The sequence below is a fragment of the Stenella coeruleoalba genome (assembly GCF_951394435.1).
Source record: "Stenella coeruleoalba genome assembly, chromosome: 2".
In the NCBI taxonomy this organism is placed as follows: Eukaryota; Metazoa; Chordata; class Mammalia; order Artiodactyla; family Delphinidae; genus Stenella; species Stenella coeruleoalba.
Genome location: NC_137147.1, coordinates 3,636,736 through 3,660,644, shown reverse-complemented (window position 1 = coordinate 3,660,644; position 23,909 = coordinate 3,636,736).

Below are 23,909 nucleotides of genomic sequence, written 5' to 3'. Positions count from 1 at the left end.
CAACAAAGCTACAGCAATCAAAACAGTATGGTACTGGCACAAAAACAGACACATAGATCAATGGAATAGAATAGAGAGCCCAGAAATAAATCCATTCACTTATGGTCAGTTAATCCACAACAAAGGAGGCAAGAAAATACAATGGAGAAAAGAAAGTCTCTTTTTCATTGTGTCCAGTTTTATGCCCGTACCATACTGTTTTGATTCCTATATCTTTGTAGTACAGTTTGAAATCAGGAAGTATGATGCCTTCAGCTTTGTCTTGGCTATTTAGTGGTTCCATACAAATATGAGGACTGTTTGTTCTATTTCTGTGAAAAATTTCATTGATATTTTGATATAGATTGCATTGAGTCTATGGATGGCTTGGGGTAGTATGGACATTTAACAATGTTAATTCTTCCAATTCATCACCATGGGATATTTTTCCAATTATTTGTGTCTTCTTCAATTTCTTTCAATTGTCTTATAGTTTTCAATATACAGATATTTGACCTCCTCAGTTAAATTTATTCCTGAGTATTTTATTCTTTTTGATGCAATTGTAAATGGGATTAGTGTCTTAATTTCTCTTTCTGATAATTTGTTATTAGTGTATAGAAATGCAACTGATTTTTGTATATTGATTTTGTATTCTGAACCTTTATTGAATTCATTTATTAGTTCCAACAGTTTTTTTTAAATGGAGTCTTTAGGGTTTTCCTTATATAATATCATACCATCTATAAATAGATGACATGTATAGACTCCATATGAGTCTCTTATGTTCCTTTGTATTTTTCTGGTATCAATTGTGATGTCTCCTCTTTCATTTCTGATTTACTTATTTGAGTCTTCTCTCTTTTTATCTTGGTCTAGCTAAAGGTTTGCTAATTTTATTATCTTTAAAAAACGAGTGCTTCACTTTGTTGATTTTTCTATTGTTTTTCTTCTATTTCATTTATTTCCGCTCTGATCTTTATTACTTCCTTCCTTCAGCTAACTTTGGACTTAGTTTCTCCACTTTTTCTAGGTACTTGAGGTATAAAATTAGGTTGTTTATTTGACATGCATCTTTTTTCTCAATTTAGATGTTTATTTCTATAAACTTCCCCTCTTAGAACTGCTTTTGTTGCATCTTATGAGTTTTGGTATATTGTGTTTCCATTTCATTTTTCTCAAGATTTTAAAATTTTACCTTTTTATTCCTTCTTTGACTCATTGATTGTTCAGGAGTGTGTTGTTTAATTTACACATATTTGTGAATTTTACAATTTTCTTCCTGTTATTGATTTCTAGTTACATACCATTGTGGTCAGAAAAAATACTTGATATAATTTCAATCTTCTTAACTTTGTTAAGACTTGTTTAGTGGCCTAACATATGATCTATCCTGGAGAAGTGTGTGCTTTAAGAAGAATGTTGTATGGAATTTTCCTATATATTTGTTAGATCCACTTCTCTAAAGTGTAGCTCAAGTCTAATATTTCCTTATTGATTTTCCATCTAGATGATCTATCCATTGTTGAAAGTGGAATATTGAAGTTCTCTACTACTTTTGCATTGCTGTCTATTTTTGCCTTCAGGTGTGCTAATATTTGCTTCATATTTAGGTACTACAATGTTAGGTGCACATATATTTATAATTGTTATACGCTTTTGATGAAGTCACCCCTTTATCATTATATAGTGACCTTCTTTGTCTCTTGTTACAGTTTTTGACTTCATATCTATTTTGTCTGATGTAAGCATAGCTACCCCTGCTCTCTTTTGGTTTCCCTTTGCATGGAATAGCTTTTCCCATCCCTTCACTTTCAGCCTATCTGTGTCCTTAAAGCTGAGGTGAGTATCCTGTAGGTAGCATATAACTGAGTCTTGGTTTTTTGCCTATACAGCCACTCTATGTTTTTTGAGAGTAAAATTTAACCTACTTACATTTAAAGTAATTACTGATAAGTAAGACCTAAGTATTGTTATCTTGTGGTTTTATGATTATTTTGTAGTTCCTTTGTTCCTTTATTCCTCTCTTTTTTTCCTTTCCTCTCTCTTCTTTTGTGATATTCCATAGCATATTCTTTGATTCCTTTCACTTTATCTTTTGTGCATCTACTATAGGTTTTTTCCTTTGTGATTACCATAAGGCTTACATAATACATCTTATAGTTACAACAGTCTATTTTAAGCTGGTAACAACTTAACTTTGATTGCATACAAAAGGTCTAACCTTTGATTCATCCCCCACATTTTGTGTTTTTGATGTCACGATTTAAAATTTTTGTACTGTATATCCATTAACAAATTGTTGTAAATATAGTCATTTTTAATACCTTTGTCTTTTAACCCTTATACTAGAGTTAAGTGATTTATATACCAGCATAATATTACTAGAGTGTTCTGAATTTGACAACATACTTACCTGTACCAGTGAGTTTTATAGTTTCATATATTTTCATGTTACTAATTGGTGTCCTTTCATTTCAGCTTGAAGACCTCCCTTTAGTATTCCTTACAAGGCAGGTTTAGTGGGGATGAACTCCCTCAGCTTTTGTCTGGGGAAGTCTTTATCTCTCTTTCATTTCTGAAGGTAAACTTTGATGGGTAAAGTATTCTTTGTTGGCAGTTTTGTTTTGTTTTGTTTTTTTCCCAGAACTTTGAGTACCTCATTTCATTCTTTCCTGGCCCGCAAGGCTTCTGCTGAGAATTCCATTGATAGCTTTATGGAGGTTCTCTTGTATGAGATGAGTTTTCTTTCTCTGACCCCTTAAAAATTCTTTCTTTGAAATTAAAGAGAACAAAATTATATGGAAATATATCCCATAATATTGGAAGAGAAGAATTAATATTGTTAAATTCCAATGGCATTTTTCACAGAAATAGAAAAAACTACCCTAATATTTATATGGAACTATAAAAAACCCTAAATAGCCAAAGCAATCTTGAGAAAGAAGGACAAAGCTGGAGGCATCACATGTCCTGATTTCAAACTATATTACAAAGCTATAGTAATCAAAACAGTATGGTACTGGCATAAAACAAGGCACATTGACCAATGGAACAGAATAGAGGCTCAGAAATAAACTCATGCCTACACAGTCAACTAATCTTTGATAAGGACACAAAAACACACAATGGGGAAAGGATAGACTCTTCAGTAAATGGTGTTGGGAAAATTGGATATCCACATGCAAAAGAGTGAAACTGGACTTTTACACCATTCACAAAAATTAATTCAAAATGGAGTGAAGATTTAAATGTAGAACCTGAAACCAAAGTCTAAGAAGAAAGCATTGGGAAAAAGCTCCTTGACATTCGTCTTGACAGTGATTTCTTGGATACGACACCAAAAGCACGGGCAATAAAAAAAAAAACAACAAGTGGGACTATCTCAAACTAAAAAGCCTCTGCACAGCAAAGGAAACCATCAACAAAATGAAAAAACCACCTACTGAATGTGAGAAAAACTTTGCAAACCATATATCTGATAATGGGTTAATATCCAAAATATACAAGGTGCTCATACAACTCAATAGCCAAAATACAAATAACCTGATCAAAAAATGGGCAGAGGACCTGAATAGGCATTTTCCCAAAGAAGCAAAACAGATGGCCAACAGGCACATGAAAAGATAGATGTTCAACATCACTAATCATCAGGGAAATGCAAATCAAAACCACCATGAGATAACACGTTTCACCTGTTAGCATGGCTATGATCAAAAAGACAAGAAGTAACAGTGTCAGCGAGAATGTGAAAAAAAGGGAACCTATGTGCACTGCTTGTGGGAATGTAAATTGGTGCAGCCACTATGGAAAACAGTATGGGTGTTCCTCAAAACTTAAAAGTGGAATGACCACATGATCCAGCAATTCCACTTGTGGGTATCTATCCAAAGAAGATAAAAGCATAACTGAAAAGATATCTGCATCCCGCGTTCATTGCAGCATCATTCACAAGAGCCAAGATAGGGAAACAACCTAGGTGTCCATCAGTGGAGGAATGGGTAAAGCAACTGCGTTTTATGTGTACAATGGAATATTATTCAGCCATGAAAAGAAGGAAATCCTGCCATTTGGAACAACATGGATGAGCCTGGTGGACATGATGCTAATATTTTAAGCATTTATGAATATGGCCTCATGAAATCCTGACCTCACCTCCAGTGGGTGGGTGTTACTGTTAGCCCCTCTTTACTGATGAGCAAACTGAGGCCAGAGAGTTTGAGCAACTTGCCCAGGTCACAGAGATGCTAAATGGCCAGCTGGGGTTTGAACTTAGGTCCTTAGGCTCTTGAGTCTAAGCTCACCTTTGGGGATATAGCTTTCCAGCCCACTGAGAGGGTGAGAGAGACCGGGGTGAGTAATGGGGTCACTAAGGGTCCCCACCCAGTCTAGCCCCAGGGTTGCTGGGGTAGAGGGTCAGAAGCTGTGATCAGAGCACAGCTGGGATCCAGGAACCAAGGTGTGGTTGACCAAATAATTACCCCCAAAGATGTCTAAATCCTAACCCCCAGCCCCTGTGAATATGCGACTTTTGCAGATGTGATTCAGTTAAGGACCTTGAGTTGGGGAGATGAGCCCACATTATCTGCATGGGCCCAATGTAAACATAGGTGTCCCTATCAGAGCAAGCAGGAGGGTCAGAGATGGCAAAGGGGAAAGGAGAGGAGACAGTGGAAGCAGAGGTAAAAGAGAGAGAGAGACAGGAAGATGTCGTGCACCTGGCTTTGAAGACGGAGCGGGGGCTGTGAGCCAAGGACTGCAGGCGACCTCTAGAAGCTGGAAAAGGCAGAAAACCTAATTCTACCTCGGAGCCTCCAGAAGGGACTCAGCCCTGCCAACACCTTGATTTTTAACCCAGTGAGGACCATGTTGAGCCTCTGACCTCCAGAAGTGTTAGATAATAAATTTGTGTTACTGAAGATGCTAAGTTAGTAATTTATTGTAGTAGCAATGAGAAACGAATACGTGGAAACACAGCTGGGGCATTTCAGGACACAGGAACCTTGCTCATGGCAGCTGGGGCTGGAGAGGCGCTGGGAGCGCGTTCCGTGACATGCTCTGATCTTCCCGCTCAGGAATCTACCCTGGATGCCGTTGGGGGTATTTGGGGGGTGAGGGGCAGCAGGGATACCGGGCAGAGTCTCCTGCTCCGTCAGGTGGAGATGGAGCTGGCTTGGTCCAGGGGCTGGAGAGAAGCGATGGGTCCATGGGATATCGAGATGCTTAGGACTGCGGGGGCTGGAAGCATGAGGGGAGGGACCTTGGGGCTCCTGGCTCAAGCCCTAAGTGCTCTCTTAAGCTACTTGTAAGAAGAGGGCCCAGGAGGAAGGAACAGGCTGGTGGTGGGAAGGTGACAATTTGCCCGGGAGCCGGTGGGTCCTTCTCATCCAGCAGGGAGGTGTCAGGGAGCCCCGAGGGCAGGGTCCCTCCGCCCCTGAGTTGGCCTCTGCAAAGCTAGCCCAGCTCCCTGGGATGAGGGCCCCTCGTGAGGCCCGGGCTGGGGGATAGAGTGAGGGCTTGGCCTGGCGGCATGTGGCTCTGACCCTCGAGTGACGCCCCAGACGCAGTGTGGACACCAAGTCCCGCTCGCAGGCTCAGTCCTGAAGGTGGGAGGCCAGGCCTGGCGCCCTGCACGTGGTTTTGGAACAACAGCCTTCCGAGACTTGTTTGGCAGCCGTCGAAGACCACGAGCAAATTGCCAGTGGTAGAACATCACAGAAACATTGTTTCTTGCAAAATACTGGAAAGAACCAAGGCAGCATTACCCAACAGCACAGCGGGGCCTGTGTGCGCAGCCGGGGAGCCAGGCGCCGGGGCTTGGACGGCATGTCCTGCCAGGCTGGGAGCATCCCCACCTCTGCGGCCAGATTCCTCAACGACCACTTGGAAACAGAATTGACGGGGACTCAGGGGACAGGAGCCTCTTTCCACTCCCGCTGATAGGAAGTGTTTACAGCCCAAGCCGGCCTGGTCTGGCAGCCCCCTGGCCTCTGTGGCCAGCAGACCATGGCTTTGGGTCTGGAAGACGTGCCCAGACTCTGCGGGATCAGCAGGGCCCTGGGCCTGGCGGGGCTGGCGGGGCTGGCTGGGCACGGGCCTCACCCCTCCCAGTCTGCCTGGGGCTTTAGGGGGAGAGCACTCTTATAGCCTCGGCTCATCTGAAGCCATATCTCCTTCCACTTAGTCCAGGCGTGCACTTAAGTGGGTGTGACTGGCGGCTTGGGGGCAGGGTCCTGGCAAGCAGAACCCAACAGTAATTCTCCATCATTAAAACAGGATGGAGCTAAGTGGTCATGCGGGGAAACTAGGAAACAGGCGTAAAGAAAATAAGAGAAACTTAAGAAGTTTATTGTTTTGAAATCTCCCCTTGCCTGCCCCCTTCCTGATACACCCTGCAACGTCCTCCATGCAGGTGGGGTGAGTTTCCCTGTTTGCAACCCTGTGTCTGACTGGGTGACTTAAAGGGCTGTCCAGGGCCCGAGACTGCGCTGAAGGCCCCAGACGTGCCCTGCCGCCCAGGCTCATTCCTGGGGCCCCAGGTACTCGGCCTGCACCGTACGCAGTGTTTAGCACCCTACTTCTCTGATTGGCAAACTGAGGCTCCAGCTCTTAAGAAACCTGGGATCTCAGGGGCAGTGAGTGCGGGGCTGGGGCTCTGCCCCAGGCGATCCTGCCCCATAACCTGGGCTGACCGCACAGCACACTGCCCCCGACTCAGGCCCTCGCCATGTTCAGAGGCCCTCACCCGGCTCCTCTGAAGGACCCTGATTTCAGGGCCGTCCCTGGCTCACAGCCTTGCTCTGCCTCTGCCCCTGCTGTCCCGGCCACCACGAGCTCACGGCGCCCTCCTCTTCACACACCTGTAGGCACTGGCCTGCCCTGGGCACCCACCTGGGCTGCACCGTCCCAGACCCAGACCCAGGCTCTGGGTCACCTCCATCCGTTGGGGAGCATCATGGGCAGATGAAAAAATTATACGTTGGAGTCCTAACCCCTAGTACCTCGGAACGTGACTTTATTTGGAGACAAGGTTTTTACAGAGGCAGGTAGTCAAGTTCATATAAGGAAGGCAGGCCCTAATCTAACAGGATTGACGTCCTTATAAGAAGGGGAAACTTGGACACACAGAGAGATGTACGCAGGGAGGGCATCACACGAAGTTTAAGGCAGAGATCGAGGTAAGGCGTCTCTAAGCCAAAGAACACCAAAGACTGCCGGCAGATCACCAGAAGCTGGGGGAGAGGCCTGGAACAGACGCTCCCTCCCAGCCCTCAGAAGGAAACACCCCTGCCGACACCTTGATCTCGAACTCCTGGCCTCCAGAACTGCGAAACAGTAATTTTCTATTGTTTCAGCCTCCCAGTGTTGTGGCAGCCTGAGCAGACTGATACAGGGACACAGGCCGGCTCACCCCAGGGGCACTCCCCTGTCCCAGCTTTTGCCCAGGCAGTGCCCCCATCCCTGGATGCCATCTGCTTTACCTGCGAGAGGCCGCACCTTGCCAGACCCCTCCAGGGATGGAGAATGGCTGCTGTGAGGGACGGTGGCCCTGACTTGGGACACGAGTCAAGTGGACCAGGAGTCTGACCCCTTTGGGATCTGTGGCTTCCGTGCAGCCTCTCGGTCCCCGGGGGGAGCTTCCCACCAGCCTGGGGATGGGTGGGGGGAGGCTTGGTCCCTGCAGGGAGACGAGACTCCGCTTTGGAGCATTTGAGACCTTGGAGTGTTTGGACCAACCAGGCCACCCCTTGAATCACCATTCATTCTCCAATTAGCTGTGAATGAATCAGAAACACGCAGATTCAATTTCCCATGACATGTAAATGGGTTTATAGACGTTAGGGAGTGAGTCTGGATTTATTTTAAGGGCGTTTGAGCACCGACCTGCCCGGGCCGCCGAGGACCCGTAGAGACAGACGGGCTCCGAAGAAAAGCTGAGCGCAGGTACCTGCCTCCCGTGGGGCTGGTGGCCGTGCGCTAAGGAGGCTGCCTGTATCCCCTCCGTCACCTGCCAACAGCCCTGGAATCGACGCGGCCCATTTCCCGTACGGAAAAACAGACACAGACTGGACAAGGCCCCGGAAGGAGGCACAGCCAGGGCCTGGACCCTGCTTTCCCTGACTCTGGGCCCTGAGCCCTTTCCTACACGACGAGGATTTCAGGAGCCCCGGGGAGATCAGAGTGGCTCCAGAGAGGAACAGGCCTTGAGCAGGGCCCTGGGCAGGGCCGGAAGCTGGCTGGGGCCTGGGGCTGGCGGGGCAGCCTCGGCTGCGGCATAAGGAATGCCGAGTCCTGACTAATGTGTTCTGGAGGGTTCTAGGCACCCAGATGGGCCTCGGGCTGTAAGCAGGCACTGTGTCTCCCCCGTGGTCCAGACACACTAGCAAGTAGTCGGTGGGCGCCTTGGGCCGCGGCCAGGTGCTGTAAATGACCTCAGGTGGGGCTGCTCACTCCAGCTCTGGAATCCCAGCCGCTGCCCTCGCCCACAGTGTCCTGGGCTGCAGGCCCAGGGCTCCGGATGGCTCTGTCCTGCTGTCCAGTGACTCTCCCTGGAGTCCCGGGAGCCAGGGCGGCCTGCGGTGGGTCATTCGGGACCGCTTCCTCTGGACAGAGTGATGTGGAATGCAGGGGAAGGGGAAGGAGGGGCTGTGAGCTGAGTGCCCCCCGGGAAGCTGAGCCAGGGCCGCTGGGGGACGTTGGGGGACCCCCTCACCGACATCAAGGCCAGTCGAGCGCTCTCTGCGGGACTCTGGATACGTGGCCCGTTTCTGAGCCGTGCGGTGCAGCTCCCTGAAACCCAGGCCCACCCAAGCCTGGGTGTCTTCAGCCCTGCCGTGCCCTCCCTACCCGGTGTCCCTCACCTCTGCAGCCCCCTCCGCTCCCGCCCGCGTGGCAGCTGCTGCCCAGCCCCAGGAGTGGTCCCTTTGCCCACGGCCCCACGGGGCTGCGTGTGAACACGTGCAGATCATCATCTTCCCGCTGGTTCTGGGGATGACGTCACGGTCCGCCTCCCCCCAATCACAGCTTGAGAGCTGCCGCGCTGCCATGCCCTCCTGCCCCACCCCCAGCAGGGCCGGCGGCCCCTGGAAGCTACGTCGCCCGTGTTCCCCCATCTCCCCCAGGGGCGGCAGGGCAGCCTGGGGAGGGCCAGCGGCCAGGCTGCCCTGGGTGTCTGCCCGTCCCCGGCAGGGCCCTGGCCCTGTGTCCCGGTCTCCTCCATAAGAAGACCTACAGGAGCAGCGCTAGAGGGCGCCTGCGAGGGTCCCGTGCAGAGAGAGGAGATGCTCTGTAAAAGTTTGCTGTCAGAGTTAACCGTTGTCCCAGCCGAGGCCCTGGGGCCTGCCCCATCCTCTCCCTGAGGGCCGAAAGGAGGGCAGGGGCCAGACCCAGAGGCAGGGCCACCAGGCCTGTGTGGCCCCCTTGTCCATCTGGTGAGCGGAACTTAGGCTGTATGGAGGGTGGAGGCCCCGGGGGGCTCAGAATGGAATCTGGGGTGAAGAGGTGTATGAGGGCTCTAATCAGGGGCCTCGAAAGCCCTGGGGAGGTGGGCGGTGACTCCCTGGGTGGAGAGGTTCACCACGTGCTCCAGAGCCAGCCAGCCAGGAGGTTGGGACCCCGCCCTGGGGGTCTGGGGCCCTGAGCTCCAAAGCCCGCCGAGGCAGATTTCCCAGCCGTGGAGGAGGGAAGCAGGGGGTGGATATCACTCAGCAGCTGAGAATCGGACTGACCCCCAGAGACCTGTGTGGCTTCTCACCTTCCAGATGAGGAGACCCAGGGCCGAGTCAGGCTGTGAAGCGGACGGGCCCCTCTCAGGGGTGGGGTGGGGCCCATCCGGAGATGAGCTGGTCAAATGCCCCCTCACCTGCAGAGCCAGACAGAGCCCAGTGCAGGTGACCACCCGCCGGGGCAGGTGAAGGACACAGACCCCCGCTCTCCTCTCGGTGCCCCTGAGTCGTGACCTGTTTGCTCCACAGATGCCACGGGAGCCCCTGAGACCACAGCGATCAGTGGCCCCAGGGGCGGGGCTTAGCCTGGTCTCTTCAGACGGTGGGAAGCCCAGATCCAGGAACCCGGGTCTTGTAGCTGCTGCCACTGACCCTCTGGAAGTCTTTGGTCAAACGCTCATCCCCTCTGGCCTGAATCTTGCCCCAGACCAAGGGGCGTGGGTCACACCCCGGATGGGTCTGCCAGCCCAGATCCCAGTAGGGCAGGTGACTAAGCTTGGGCAGGGCCCTCACTCTCTGGGCCTCGGTCTGCCCACCCATGGGTGAATCGTTCTCACTCTCCCTGGCTGCTGGGCTGGTCACGGTCATGGCTGGAAGGGGGTGGTAAGAAGCCCCTGGACAAGGCAGAGGCTTGCCTCAAGTCCGCCCTGTGGCCCCAGTCCATGGACGGTGCTGTCAGTGGATCCAGCGCCTGTCTGTCCTCCAGGCACTGCCGGGCGGTGGGTGGGGCAGCCAGGCTCTGCGATGGAATCCTTGCTCTGCACGGGACTCCACTCCCTCCCCCTCAGTTTCCCCATCCGTAAAATGGGCCGACCCTGCGATTTCGTGTGCACTGAACACGAGCACCAGCTAGACTGGATCCTGATGGTCACTGGCCCTGTCCCAGCCCCAGTCAGCCAGGCCGAGCAGGAGGGCAGAGCACCAGCTGAGCACTGGGCCCAGCGTGGCCACGTCTGGTCCCGCCGCGCAGCCTGGGAGGCTGAGCTGCCAGGTATCCTCTGCCCTCTGGTCTGAATTCTTGCACGACTTCAGGGCTTTCTTCTCCCTGAGTTTGGTTGTGGATTGGCTGATTTCCTGCTCGTGGCCACACGTCTGTCCAGATGCCCTCTTTGCTGGGAAGGAGGAGAAGGCTGTTTCACCCCAGAACCTGCTGCACTGCGCACAGCCTCTCGTGCCCCCATTCGCCACCCCAGGCCCCATGCCACTGTGACCCAGTGCTTCACTGGGAGCCCAGAAGGGTCTGCTTGGGGAAGCGCCATGCGCTCAGGGGCTGCCAGGCTGTCCCACCAGGGTCAGTGTCATGTTTGCCCGTCAGGGATGAAAGACAGCGACCCCAAAGGCATCAATCTTCCAGGAAGGAAAAGAACCCTGGGAAACCAGAGATCCGCAGACACAGGCTTATGCTTCTGGGGCTGAGATGTGAGCTTCCAGAAGGGCTTCCCTCCTGGTGATGTCCTCCTACTTGGCCGAGACCCTCACAGATGATGGGAAGTTCCCAGGAGGTGAGTGAGGGAAAGACCACCTGCCAGGTGCCGGCTCGCTTTGAGCAGCTCACGAACCTCCTCTCACTTCGTCCTTGCAAACTAGAAGGAAGGTTGGTGTGGGGGCCCATTTTACAGGTGGAGAAACTGAGGCTCAAAGACGGGAAGGGAGTTGTCTGGGTCATGCAGCAGGTCTGAGATAGAGCCAGCATTACCTAGTGTGAGTTTGGGAGGTGGGGTAGGTTCCCTATGGTGGCAACTGGGGCTGGGGAGCCTTGAGGGATCTCAGGTCATGCCAAGTTCTGATGTCCCTGCTCTGCTCACCCCACACCTGAAGGTGTCCTCAGGTGAGGGGTCAGCTTGAGCAAGGGCTTGGAGGTGGGAAATGACCCACCCTGTATGTTTTGGGATTACCAGGGGGTAAGGCTGGCTGGGTTGGGGATGACCCTGAGGGTCAGGGAGCATTGTGGAGTTGTGAGGGGGCAGGGCATTTTTGAAAGTTCACCTGCCTACCCCACTGGGGATGGTGGCAAGCGGGGAGGTGATGAACAGCCCACGCTGTGTGGGGGACTGGGGAGACAGAGCAGGAGAGCGAGGCAAGGGGCCGGTCAGGCCAAGAAGAAAAGCAGCTTCCAGAAGGAGGGGGTTGGGCAAGTGTCCCAAGTGGTCCCCTGACCAGCAGGAGGAGGGCGGCCTGGGAGGACACTGGTGGGGCGTCCACGGCAGTGGTGTCGGTAGAGGACGGGGGTGACAACGTCCTGGTGAGTGGATGGGAGACTGGAAGCATAGGCACGCCTCCAGGGTGGGCAGAAGGAGGCCGAGGGGTCAGGGGCCGGCTTTGGGGGCCAGGGGCCAAGTGCTCAGGGCTGTGAGGGAGGCTGCAGCCCCAGCTCCCACTTCTCAGATGAAGACAAGACAGAGAAGCTCAGAGACTTGCTGAGGCCTGGGGCCAGGGATGGGGCAGGGTGACCCCAGGAATTGTGGAGGGCCGCCACCTTTACTCCCCGCTGCAGCAGGTCTGCAGCCCGAGAATCAGCGCCTCTAAGAGGTTCTCAGACGATGCTGATGGCGTTGGTGCCACGAACCACAGTGGGAACCGATGCCCCAGAGAGAGAGAGACGGACACAGACAGACAGAGAGATACAGAGAGAGACAGGGAGACAGAGAAGTGCAGAGAGACAGACAGAGAGATACAGAGAGAAAGACAGAGACAGAGAGTCACAGAGTGTTACAGAGAGACAGCGGGACCTCAATTCGCAGTGACCTACCTGGTTGGCAGCTCTCTGTGGATCTGGGAGGGAGTGGACCCGAACAGCTGGGGGACTGGGGACCCCGGGGGGCAGCCATGGGAGGTTGGAGACATCTTCGTGTGGGTCACATTGGGGCCTCTTTTCCTGACCCGGGAGAGTGGGCTGCAGGTGCTGGCACCCAGGCCAGCCAAGGCTGCAGGACACGGGCTGGCGGGGGACAGGTGGCGACGTTTCGTGCCACCTGCAGTCCTCAGGCGTGCTGCTGGGTGGCCGTGGACCTGCTCTCAGCGGGCTCAGAAAAGGGCCCTTTGCGGCAGCAGGCTCACTCTGCCGTCGTTAGAGTCAGCAGTCGCGGTGGCCTGCCCCCAGGGACCACCTCCGCTAGGCTCGTCCCTTGATGGCCGGGCTGGCGAGCTCGTGGTGGACGGTCCCCTAGCACAGCTGGGCGAGCTCTGCCCCTTCTCCGGTGGTAGGGGCTTTGGGGGCTTCAGCCTAGGGCCACTTTCCCAGGCTGATCCTGGCAGCCCAGGGCCCTGTAGGCGGGCAGCAGTGACCCCAGCTCACCCCAGGGAGGGGGGCCGTCACGTCTCCTGTCTAGCCCACACCCCCCTCAGCGCCTGTAATTGGCAGGGCCACAAGGAGGGTTTTGTTGCCCCCGGCGAGGGCAGGCGCATGGGGGGATTAGCCCCTTTCATCTCCTAGGCCCCCCAATCACCCCTTTCTCTGGCTGGGACTTAGATGCTTTTAAATAACAACAGTCAAGAGGCCGAGGGGGAGCGAGGGGCCCGAGGGGGCTCGGGGCCTCTGAGGCCTGCTCACAAAGGAATGAACTCCTGGCTCCTGGAGACGCCAAGAAGGAGGCCCCGCTTGGGTTTAAAAATAGACGTCTGGTCCATGATGTTCTGGCCCCGCTTCCCTGCCCAGCTCAGGACACCTCCCGTGACCTCCTCTCACAGCGAGGCACCCCTTTCCCCAATCCGCCCTGGCCGGTGTCCATTTCAGGACATCCTCTCAAAGACATTCGGTGAAGGGGCAGTGGCAGCGGGGTGGGAGGGGGAGGGGGGCGGCGGCCGGCAGAAGTCCCTCCTCCACGCCCTTTCCTGCGCTGTGCCCTCAGCCTGGCACACCTTCCCTCCTCCCTCTACCTGGGAGCCTGGTTTATCTCTCCAGACCTACCTCACCTGCCACCTCCCCAGAACATCTCCCTGCATCCAGGCACAGCTGGAACCCCAACTCTGTCCCATGGGCCACTCGCCACGGTGACCTCTGTCATGATGTCCCCCACTGGCCCAGCCACTCCCGGATGGTCATCTCTGAGCCCTTGGTCCTGACACGGGGCCTGACACTCGGAGAAGGGAGGGAGGAACCAGTACAGGAATGAATGAAATTCCGTACCCTAATTTGCCTCTCCTGGCCTCATCTTTCCTTCTCCCCACCACTGACCCCTCCCCAGGTCTGCCCCTGCATCCCCTGGCCCTGCCTGTACCCCCTCCATATGTGCTCTGTGGTCCTGACCCTCTGGGGTGAGGACACTTTTCCATGGCCCATGGCAACTCATTCCGGAGGGAAGAACCATGGCCATACTAGTAATCTCTCGCCCCACATCCAGCATCTCCACCTGATGACCCTCACGCCTCTTCAGCTCCCAGCCACGCTCAAGAGTCAGCTTTGAGCCGACTATAACTGATGTGTCTTCTTTGGGTCCTCCATGTGTCACCTCCCTCGAGAGTCTAGCTTCCTGGAGAGAAGACGGGGTCCCGGCTGCTCCCTCCTGCCTCCTCAGGGAACACCCTGGAGGGTCTGGGGATGGATGGCTATGGAAGGAGAGACGGAGAGTGGGCTGAAACGGAGCCCCCCAGGCTACAGACCCCCGAAACACGTCTGAGGGAAATTGCAGGCTGGCCTCAGCTTGCAGGCAACCTGGGTCTTGGCACAAACTAAATAATTTACTGAATTAGCCAAAGCAGGACCTGAGCGGCTGAGACCTGGGGATTTGGGTAATCTGCTACAAACTGGGGAAATGAAAGCCGCTTCCCTGGATGCGACAATTGCCGCTGGGTGGTGGGGTGGGGAGAAGGCCAGCGTCCCTGCCCCCTGGGCACATCTCTTTGTGAGGCTGGTGGGCGCAGTGCTGTAGGAGGTGATGGAGGTAGTGAACTTGGACTGTGGCTGTGTCGTCCCTGCCCACAGCAGTCCCGGAACTATGGGCTGCTCCGGAGCCACTCGGGCATCTGGAAGTTTGTTTATTGTGGTGCAGCTGGTCAGCTCTGGATCCGTTGAAGGGATTTTCGAGTTGCTTCCTCTGATCACAAACGTTTTGGCATTCAAGGGCACAGAGGCCTCTGACAGCTGGGAACCCTGAGGTCTCCCAGGATTTCCTGTTCTCAAGAAGGAGCACAACTGCTGAACGTGGGGACCGTGAACAGCAGGGCTCCAACGTGCACACTTGCGTTGGCCCTGAGGCACCCCCAGCTCGGCACCCCACACTGCAGTTTTCCAAGGGAAGTCACAGATTCTGATGTTGATGACTTGGGCTCCACGCTGAAGCTGCTGCCGCTTTGTGTGCAAAACTCAGATGTAGCTGATTCTCGGGGGCTGTGGCCCGAGGAACCCACTGACCTGACCGTGAATGTGCCCGACGGCCCCTCCTGTCTGGACTCTCAGGGGTGAATGCACGAACCCCATAGCACTTTGGTGTTCATGCTCTCAGGCAAGATGTCTGCTACTGCCTGGCGTCCTCTGGCTCCATCTTCTTCCCCCAAAAACTGCAGAAATTGAAGCTGAGCGAACGTACCCTCTCCCACCCTGGGCACCCAGCAAGCTGCCACTCCCTGTGGGCAGGGACCAGACTTATTGGGGGAAAAGGACCTGAAGGCTCGACTCTGCAGGGTCAGATTCTGACTGGCCGTCACTTACTGTCTGAACTTGGGCAAGTCCCTTCCTCTCTGAGTCTCAGTTTCCCTGTGAGTAAAATGTGGAAGATACTCACCTCTCCATGGGTGTGAGGATTAAATGAGGTTGGGAACATGTTCTGCATATCGGGAAGGAACATGAAAATGATTATTATGGCTGTCCTTCTGTAGGTTCCTGATTCTCAGGAGCACATGAAGGCCACTTGAAGCTATTTATTTCCCATCCCTTTCATTTTGCTCATGACATTGGAGGACTGAAAAAAATCAGAACTGGAAGATCTCGAGAGGTTATTAAGGCTGGTCTAAAGCCTTGAAATGTTGTGGTTCTAAAATTTCCAGCCAGTCAGCAGGGCTGAAACGCCGACTTTCCCTCCCTACCCCCCCTCCTTTCCTCCTTCCCTCCCTCCATCCCTCCATCCATCCATCAAGCTCTCTACCCATCCATCTACCTATCACTCATCCAACCATCTAACTGTCCATCCACTTATCCATGTTTTTCTATTCACCATCCATCTATCCATCCATCTCTCCCTCCCTCCATTGATCCATCTATTCATTCCTCCCTTCATCCATCCATCCATTTCTCCATCCATCCACCTATGACTCATCCAACCATCTGTCTGCCATGCATTTATCCATCCACCATCCATCCTTCCATCCATCCATCCATCCATACATTATCCACCTCTCCTTCAAGCACCCACCAACACTTCCTCCATGTGGGGCACAGGAAACCCAGACTGAATCAGACCCACGCATCTGGAGGAAAACCTAGACTGCCATGGGAAAGTCCAACATGGAAACCCAGAATGGAGAGTGGATATGGGGGAATCCGCAGTAGGGGGATTATACAGGAGCCCAGAGGGGAGCTTTGGAACGTGCCAAGGGAGAGGCATGGTCCTGTAGGAGCCTTTCTGGAGGAGGCAGCCCCATGTTTTCCCTGCAGCTGTCTGAAGGGCCAGAGAATCCAATCCCGTTCTCCTCCTCGGCCCACTCTGGCGTCTTCCTGCTCAGCTAGCCAAGGCTGCCTGCGCTCTGCAATTTAATCCCTGTTCCTGTAGCACCGCAGGTTTCCCAGACTTGGAGCCAAAGATAAAAACATCGTAATAACCACAGTGAGATGCAAAACAATAACAACCCCCAGGGCTGAAAAAAAAAAAGAAAATGAGAGGCTGTCGCTTACATCTCGATAAATTGCAAAATTTATCTTCTTGTGCCATTTCTCCCCTTCTCTATTTCATTTACAGTGGATTTTTAATAAAAAAAGTTGATAAAAATCAAAGCAACATAATCAAAATAGAAAAGCTTGACATTTATACATGTTATTTATTACTTTAGCGTTTCAAAGTATTAAAAAGGCACACCAAAATTAGTTTCTTATCAAATGTCAAATTTTCATCAAGTTCTCGCCTACAAACTAGTTAAACTTTGTTCTTTGGAACCAAGTTGAGCGTCTGCGTGAGAATGTGGGGAGAGTCCCCACAGACTCGCAACGATGTTTATCTCCGTATCATGGCTCCGCTGAAATGATCACATCATGCTGTCTTCCTAAGAAGCTTTGAGGATAAGTCTTGTTTTCTTCGTTTTGTTTTTTTTTTTGCGGTACGCGGGCCTCTCACTGCTGTGGCCTCTCCCGTTGCGGAGCACAGGCTCCGGACGCACAGGCTCAGCGGCCATGGCTCACGGGCCCAGCCGCTCCGCGGCATGTGGGATCTTCCCGGACCGGGGCACGAGCCCGTGTCCCCTGCATCAGCAGGCGGACTCTCAACCACTGCGCCACCAGGGAAGCTCCTCTGGAGAGTTTGAATGCCTGGAACAGAGACCAAGTTAAACCAGTGTCGCCAGGAAGAGAGAACCCTTGGAAGGAGAGGGGGTTCCTGAAGGCTCAGGGAACACAGAGCATCTGGAACAAAGCCTAGAAAGTTGGGTGCAGCTGGGGCCTGACGGGGGCTGGGTCTCCCCTTCTTAAAGATGAAGGTCAGATTTCTGGCCCCTTGACTACCATGAACATGTTGTCGGGGGCAGAGGCAGGGGAATCAGAGGAGATGGGTTTGTATGTACCCACTTTGTACCACCCAGTACATGTCCTGAGCCAGGTCACTTCTCTGAGTTTAGTTTCCCAATAACCTGACCTTCCCTGGCCTCCGTTTTATCAACTGTCATATGAGCAGAGTGACACCCCCGCCCCAGCACAAAGGGGTACAAGCACCAAACGTTCGTACTTCCTGCTTCTGAGGTCTTCCCCCAGTTTGGGGATTCTGCAAATCTGTGGTCGAGCGGGGCTGTGACCCAGGACCCTGTCTCCGATGGAGTCTTGTCCTGCCAGCAGCATTGGGGTACCCAGGACACAAGCTCTGAGCCCTGCTTCTCTCTTTGCACCCTGCACTCCCCATCACACATCCCCAAGGAAGGGTCACCGTCTAAATTCCAGAACCTTCTGAAGGGGATTGCATCGTCCTCCAGAGCCATATCTCTCCAGAATGCTGTGAGCCGGACAGCTGGAGAATGGAAGACAGGGGAGACAGAGAAGCCAAGAGACACAGCGTTTCCAGATGATTAGAGGAGAGACGCTAACGAGGCTGCTTGTCTCAGAAGAATCTGTGCAAACAGCTGTCAGGGAGATTTCTTCCCATCAAGGACACATCAAGAAGGAAACCAGGGCGAAGGAGTCCACTAGCCCTGGCGTAGACAGGAGACAGAGCAAAGACAATGATGGATACATCAGCATGAGTTGCCTCTTTATAAACGGCCACCGTGGGACAGCCTGTGCCCTAGGACGCCGCCTCCAGTCTGTGGGACCCTCCAGTGCAGGCAGGGAGACCAGTGCACAAACACCAGGATCTAGAAAGGTACACGTCCCCCAGGGGACAAGCCACACACTGGGGAGATTCGGAAGAGGTGGGAATAAGCTCCAGCTTGGGGTTTAGAAAACACAGTATATTCAGGGACAGCTAGAGGTTGATCATGTACACAGTGCCGTAGTAATAAAATTATAATAGATCAGAACAAGGAAAACCTCCGAATGTCGGTGTGACTTACTGTCACACTGCTCTGTCTCGCTTCCTGCCCTCCTCAGCGCCAAGTGCTCCTCCCGGCCAGTGGACCACCTTCCTCTGTGGGTGACTCAGGGACCCAGGCCCCTTCCATCTTGTGTCTCTGCCATCTCCTGGGGCGTCAGAGTCCTCTGTGCACAGCCAGCAGATGGGAAAGTGGCCGTGGGGATGGTGTCACCTTGTCTCAGAAACCCCAGCCTGGAAGTCGCCCACATCCCTCCCACTCAGAATCCTTTGGAGGACAAGCTCGTGGAAGCAAAGAGGGCCGGAACTGGGGACAGATGAGAGATGAAGACAGAGCAGGAGGTTGTGCTGGGAGAACAGAGCCAGAGGCACTAGGAGGATGGCGGTGTGGAGCGGCACCTGGGAAATGTGTGAGGCCCAGAAGAGAGTCCCTGGGGACCCAAGGCTACTCACCATGTCTGCTTCCCCTTTGCCCTCCTTTGTGTCAAGCAAGCTTGTGGAAGTCTCCAGGCTGTGTCAGCTGTGCTGAGGGAGCTAAGACAGCAGTTGGGTCCCGGGGTGGGCGGGGGCAGTGAATCTGAGAGCCCTGTGTGTGGGGGGTGGTGGCAGGACAGAGAGAGGGACCCCCTTCTGCCACTCACCAGGACCCCTCCTTGGCCAGCCTTCAGCTAGGCTCCTTGGCGCTCTCTTCCCATCTAGTCATCAGCCTTGGCCTGCAGCCCGCCCTGGGCCTGCAGAGGCCGGTTTGGGCAAAGAATCTGCTCCACCCATTCAGTGAGAATCCCCTCACCCTTGACATCTGACCAGCTTCCCCCTAATACTTTTCCATCCACTGACCCTCTCACTCTGCTTGTCGGCTGTAAATCCCCAGCTGTCTTTGCCGCATTCAGAGTTCATTCCCTCGCCCCCTATTACAATAGTCTTGAATAAAGGCTTTCTTGTAATTTTTAACTGGTCGGGGGCCAAATTTTCTAACACCATCAAGAGTCTGACACAATCTCTTCATCTAGAACATTCCTTCCAGAACCAATCTTGCTTGCTCGGGGTTAGGGGCTATGGAGAAGGGCTTTCCCCACGTGGACAGTGGTTCAGGAGCCTGGAAGGTCACGGCCAGCTAGTTGGAGGGGAGGGGAACCTCCACCCTGAGGGGAGGCTGCAGGGGAGGGTCTGATAGCGGAAGTCACACTTGTTCTGTGGCCCCAGGTCTGGGACAGGAATTCCGATGGAGAAATTCTGGCTGAGCTGGAGACCTCCCACTGGCCAGGCTGGAGGTGTAATGGGGCAGGACCCTATGGGGCCTTCCTGGGACAGCCCTCTGCCTTAGCTCCTCTCTGCAGGACCCAGATGACAGTCCCTGATGCACATGTCCTGAGTTGTTTTACGGGTGTGAACCGCCCCCCACCGCTGCCAAATGGAAGATGTTAACTACTTGATGAGCATGAGCACACAGCCCCGGGCCTCCTGGAGCTTAATGACTGATAATGTGACCCCTGTGACATCACCCTGTTCCCTCACCAGCAGCCAATCAGAGAAGTGTGCACGATCTCATCACATACCCTGCGATCCCCTCCCTTACCTGACTTTTATTTTATTTCAGACTCTTCAATAACTTTAAAAAAAATATTTATTGGAGTATAGTTGGTTTAAAATGTTGTGTTAGTTTCTGCTGTACAGCAAAGTGAATCTGTTATACATATACATATATCCACTCTTTTTTGGATTCTGTTCCCATACAGGCCATTAGAGAGCACTGAGTAGAGTTCCCTGTGCTATACAGTAGGTCCTTGTTTGTTATCTATTTTATGTATAGTAGTGTGTATATGTCTACCCCAATCTCCCATTTTATCCCTCACCCCACCCTTCTCCCCACCCCCCTCCCCCTCCCCCTCCCCGGCTTTTAAAAGTGCTTTGCTGAAACCCTTCCGGGGAGCTCAGGGAGTTTTAGGGCATGAGCCACTGATCTCCTGCATAGCACGGCCATAAACCTTCCTCTGCTCCAAATTCTGACGTTTTGGTTTCTTTGGCCTCACTGTGTGTTGAGCACGTGAACTTGTGCTAACAGAAAGGAAGGCTTCCATGGCGGGTACAGGGGTGGGAAGGGCACTCACCCCAGGCTCCTTCATCCACCCCAGGAGCCTGCACTGGCCTCTGCCACGCAGGGTGCGAGAGTCCACATCTGCCCCCCCCCCCCGCCCCCGCTGCTGGGGACATGGATGAGTTTCCCTGGGGAACAGGTCCCTGGGCCCTGGCATGAAAATGCGTCAGTCCAGGGACCAGGGCATCCTTTGAAGACTGTTTCTGGTTTTAAACCTCTCCTGCCCAAGTGCCAGTTGAAGCTATTTTTTGAGATTAACCATTCACCCCGGGGCTGTCTGGCCCTTCTGAATGCCCTCGTTAAAGTGTTCATCTGCAGAAAGCGAATACTTGGCCCCAGGGGTATCCAGGTTTCTCGAGAGCCCCGGCTGCCCTTGATTGTAGGGCCTCCTTGTTCAGGCCCTTGCGGGAGGCCAGGGAGGGAACTTGGCTGGCCCCCGAGATCTTGTTAGTGTCTTTTCCCTCAGAAATCCAGATCTGTCTTCCAAAACCACCATTTCCCCATAGTTCATGAATACTCCTCTGTTGACACACAAATACCCACGCACACGTACACATGCCCCTCAGTCCCACTCACCACCCCAGGGAGGGGACGGCTTCCAGGAAGTAATGAATCAGCACAATGGTTCAAGGGCAAGACCCTGGAAGCGGGGGAGGGAGGCTTTGCTGTGGGTGATCAGGGAGGGGTGGGAGCTCCAAGGGCCAGGACGGAGGCAGCCCCTCAGCCTCTCTGCCTTCCGAGGACCCCTAGAGAGCTAGAGTCGACCTGGCCCCTTCCAGGGCCCCAGTCCTCTGCCGGGTCGGGCAGGAGAAGAAGCCCACAGTCTTAGCTCCCCGAGGGAGAGTTATGGGAAACATTGAATTTGAAGTCAAAATCATTTTTATTTGCTATGGGATAACTGGGGCAATTATTTAAACTTTCTCTAAAATTAAGGACAAGAAGAGGGGAGAAAAATGTTTGGGGGAAGTTTCTTTAGAAGATAAAATACGATTCTTTGAGTGAAATGCAGAAAGGACCACACATGAAGCTTGCCTGGTGTCCAGGCCCTGTGCTGAGCACTTTAAAATAGCATGTCATTTAATTTAATTGTCATCATAATCATACCCATTTTCAAGACTGAGAAACTGAGATTCAGGGAGTCAAGCACTTGCCCTTGGCCCCCAGCTCCTCAGTGAGATGCTATGCAGTGACCTTGAGTTCCAGCTAACAGAGCTGGGTCCTGGACACACAGACTTCCCTCCTTCTCCAGTGACAGGTGTGGCCCAGAAACCTGGGATGGGATGGAATGGGGTGTGAATTCCAGGGCCTTCTTCTCTGAGACCCTGTGGGAGGCTGTCCTAGGGCTGGGACACAGGGAAGGACAGGCTGCCACAGGGCCTCCAGGGACACCCCATCAGTGAGCACCTGGCCTCTCTCTGCAGCTCTCATGCTCTGAGCTGCTGGGTGGGGGGGTCTTCAGCCTGGCTGGGGAGCAGTGGGTATGATTTCCCTCCACCACTGACACGGTGGGTCTCTTGTCTCCTTGAGCATCTGCCTTTCCCGAAAGGCTCAGGCAAGTGGGCAATGCTGAGGAAGTAGGACCGAGCCGGACCCTACAGGGGCTCCTGGGCAGGGGAGCCTTTCTGTTTAGCCTCTGTGACCTTCCCTGAGTTCCGAACGGGAGATTCAAACAGTTGCTGATCCAGGAAGAGAAGGGACGCAAAGCCGAGGGAGAGACAGTCAAGAAACAACATTACAGCCTTGGGGCAGGTCCTGGTTCCACCTCAACGACACACATAACAGTGTCTTTAAGCCCTTTTATAGAATTAAAACCTAACAAATGGAAGATGTCAGCATTCTCCATACCAGAGAAGACCACCTGAGGCCAGACTAAAGGAACCAGAGAAGCTTATCAAGAAGATTTTACCAACGACCAGATTGAGGGCCCTCCCTGCACAGACCCTGATCTCATCAGCAACCCCACCCTGAACTATTGCTGTAAAACTCCTCAGGAAATCCTCCCAGGTTGGGACACATAGTTTTCGAGGGCAGGAACCCACTGCGTTCCTCCTTTGCCTGGCAATAGCTATAAAACTCTTCTTTTCTACTTCACCCCAAATTCTGTCTCTGAGATTCGATTCGGCACCCGTGTAAAGAGAGGCTGAGCTTTCAGCATCAGGAGGAGGGGAAGAGGCAGCCCTGGGTTACAACCAGAGTGGGTGGAGTGCTGGAGAAAGCCCCAGCCACATGCCCGCCAATTGCAGTGTGGGCAAATACATCCGTTAGAGCCATCAAAGGAATACTACACGGCCAGGAAAAGGGATGAAGTACAGACAGGCAACAACACAGGTGAATCTCCAGGACCTGCCTTTGAGCTAAAAATGTCGACACCCAAAAGAACACATTGCTCGAGGCCACTTACACCTGCCCACATCTGGCAGAACCAAGCTTTGGTGAGAGCTTCACTGTTACCTTTGTGGGAGGTATTGACTGGGAGGGGCAGGGGGCTTTCTGGGATAAGGGGGAAGCTTTATGGTTGGATGGTGGTTTTCTGAGTGTCTCTGGATGTCTCTGCCCTCCTAAGATTTATGCGCTTTTCTGTGTGTATTAACATTGTGTCCATTTTTTTAAAGTTCTCAAAACTTTAATCCTAAACAACCCTGGACACCCACAAAAGAAACAAACAATAAAACATCCCTAGCCTCCTGGGGCTTGCCTGGGTCACCCCCCCCCCCCACCCGGGGCCTCTGAATCCTCTAGAAGCCCACAGTCAGACCCCTGCCCCCAGCAAACAGGAGACTTTGAGGCACCTCTCCGGCCCGGTGTTGGAGGCTGCTTCCTACCCAGGGGGCTTTAAATCTTCCAGATCGTGAACTTTCCTTGAAGAGTGCTTTATGGAATGTCTTCTCACCACAGAGGACAGCTGCTCGGGTCAGCCGCTGAGGGAGGAAAATAATCACAGAGAAGGAGGGGTGGAAAGACGCCCAGAGCCTTCCCCTGCAGGACTCGCGGGGCTGGTGGGGCTCTCACAGCGCCGTCCCGCCCCGAGCCGGGGCCCCTGCCCCATGACGAGAACCATCTCGCACATCTGGACGCCACACCCTGGCCATTACCTCATGTTTTCCTCTGCAGCCTCCCAGGCTGGGGTCCCAAGCCCCCAAGATGCTGCTGGGCCGGTCAGTTTCCAAGCAGGGCTTGGACGTGGCCTCCTTGAAGAAGCAGCTGGATGGACCCCACTTGTGGCCTGTGACCATGGAATTGAGGTTATGCTGGCCCCGTGTACCCCAACCCCCAAGCTCTACTATTCCTGAGGCCCCCAGAAGAAGATCCCCAGACCTTTGTCTCTGGACTGTGTCTCCTGACATCCAGCTCTCTCTGCTCTGGGGACCTGTGGCAGCTGATGACGACAGGCTGGCCCTGGGGAGGGGACACGGCCTTCTATTCTCCTGGGGTTCTGGGGAGATCGGAGGC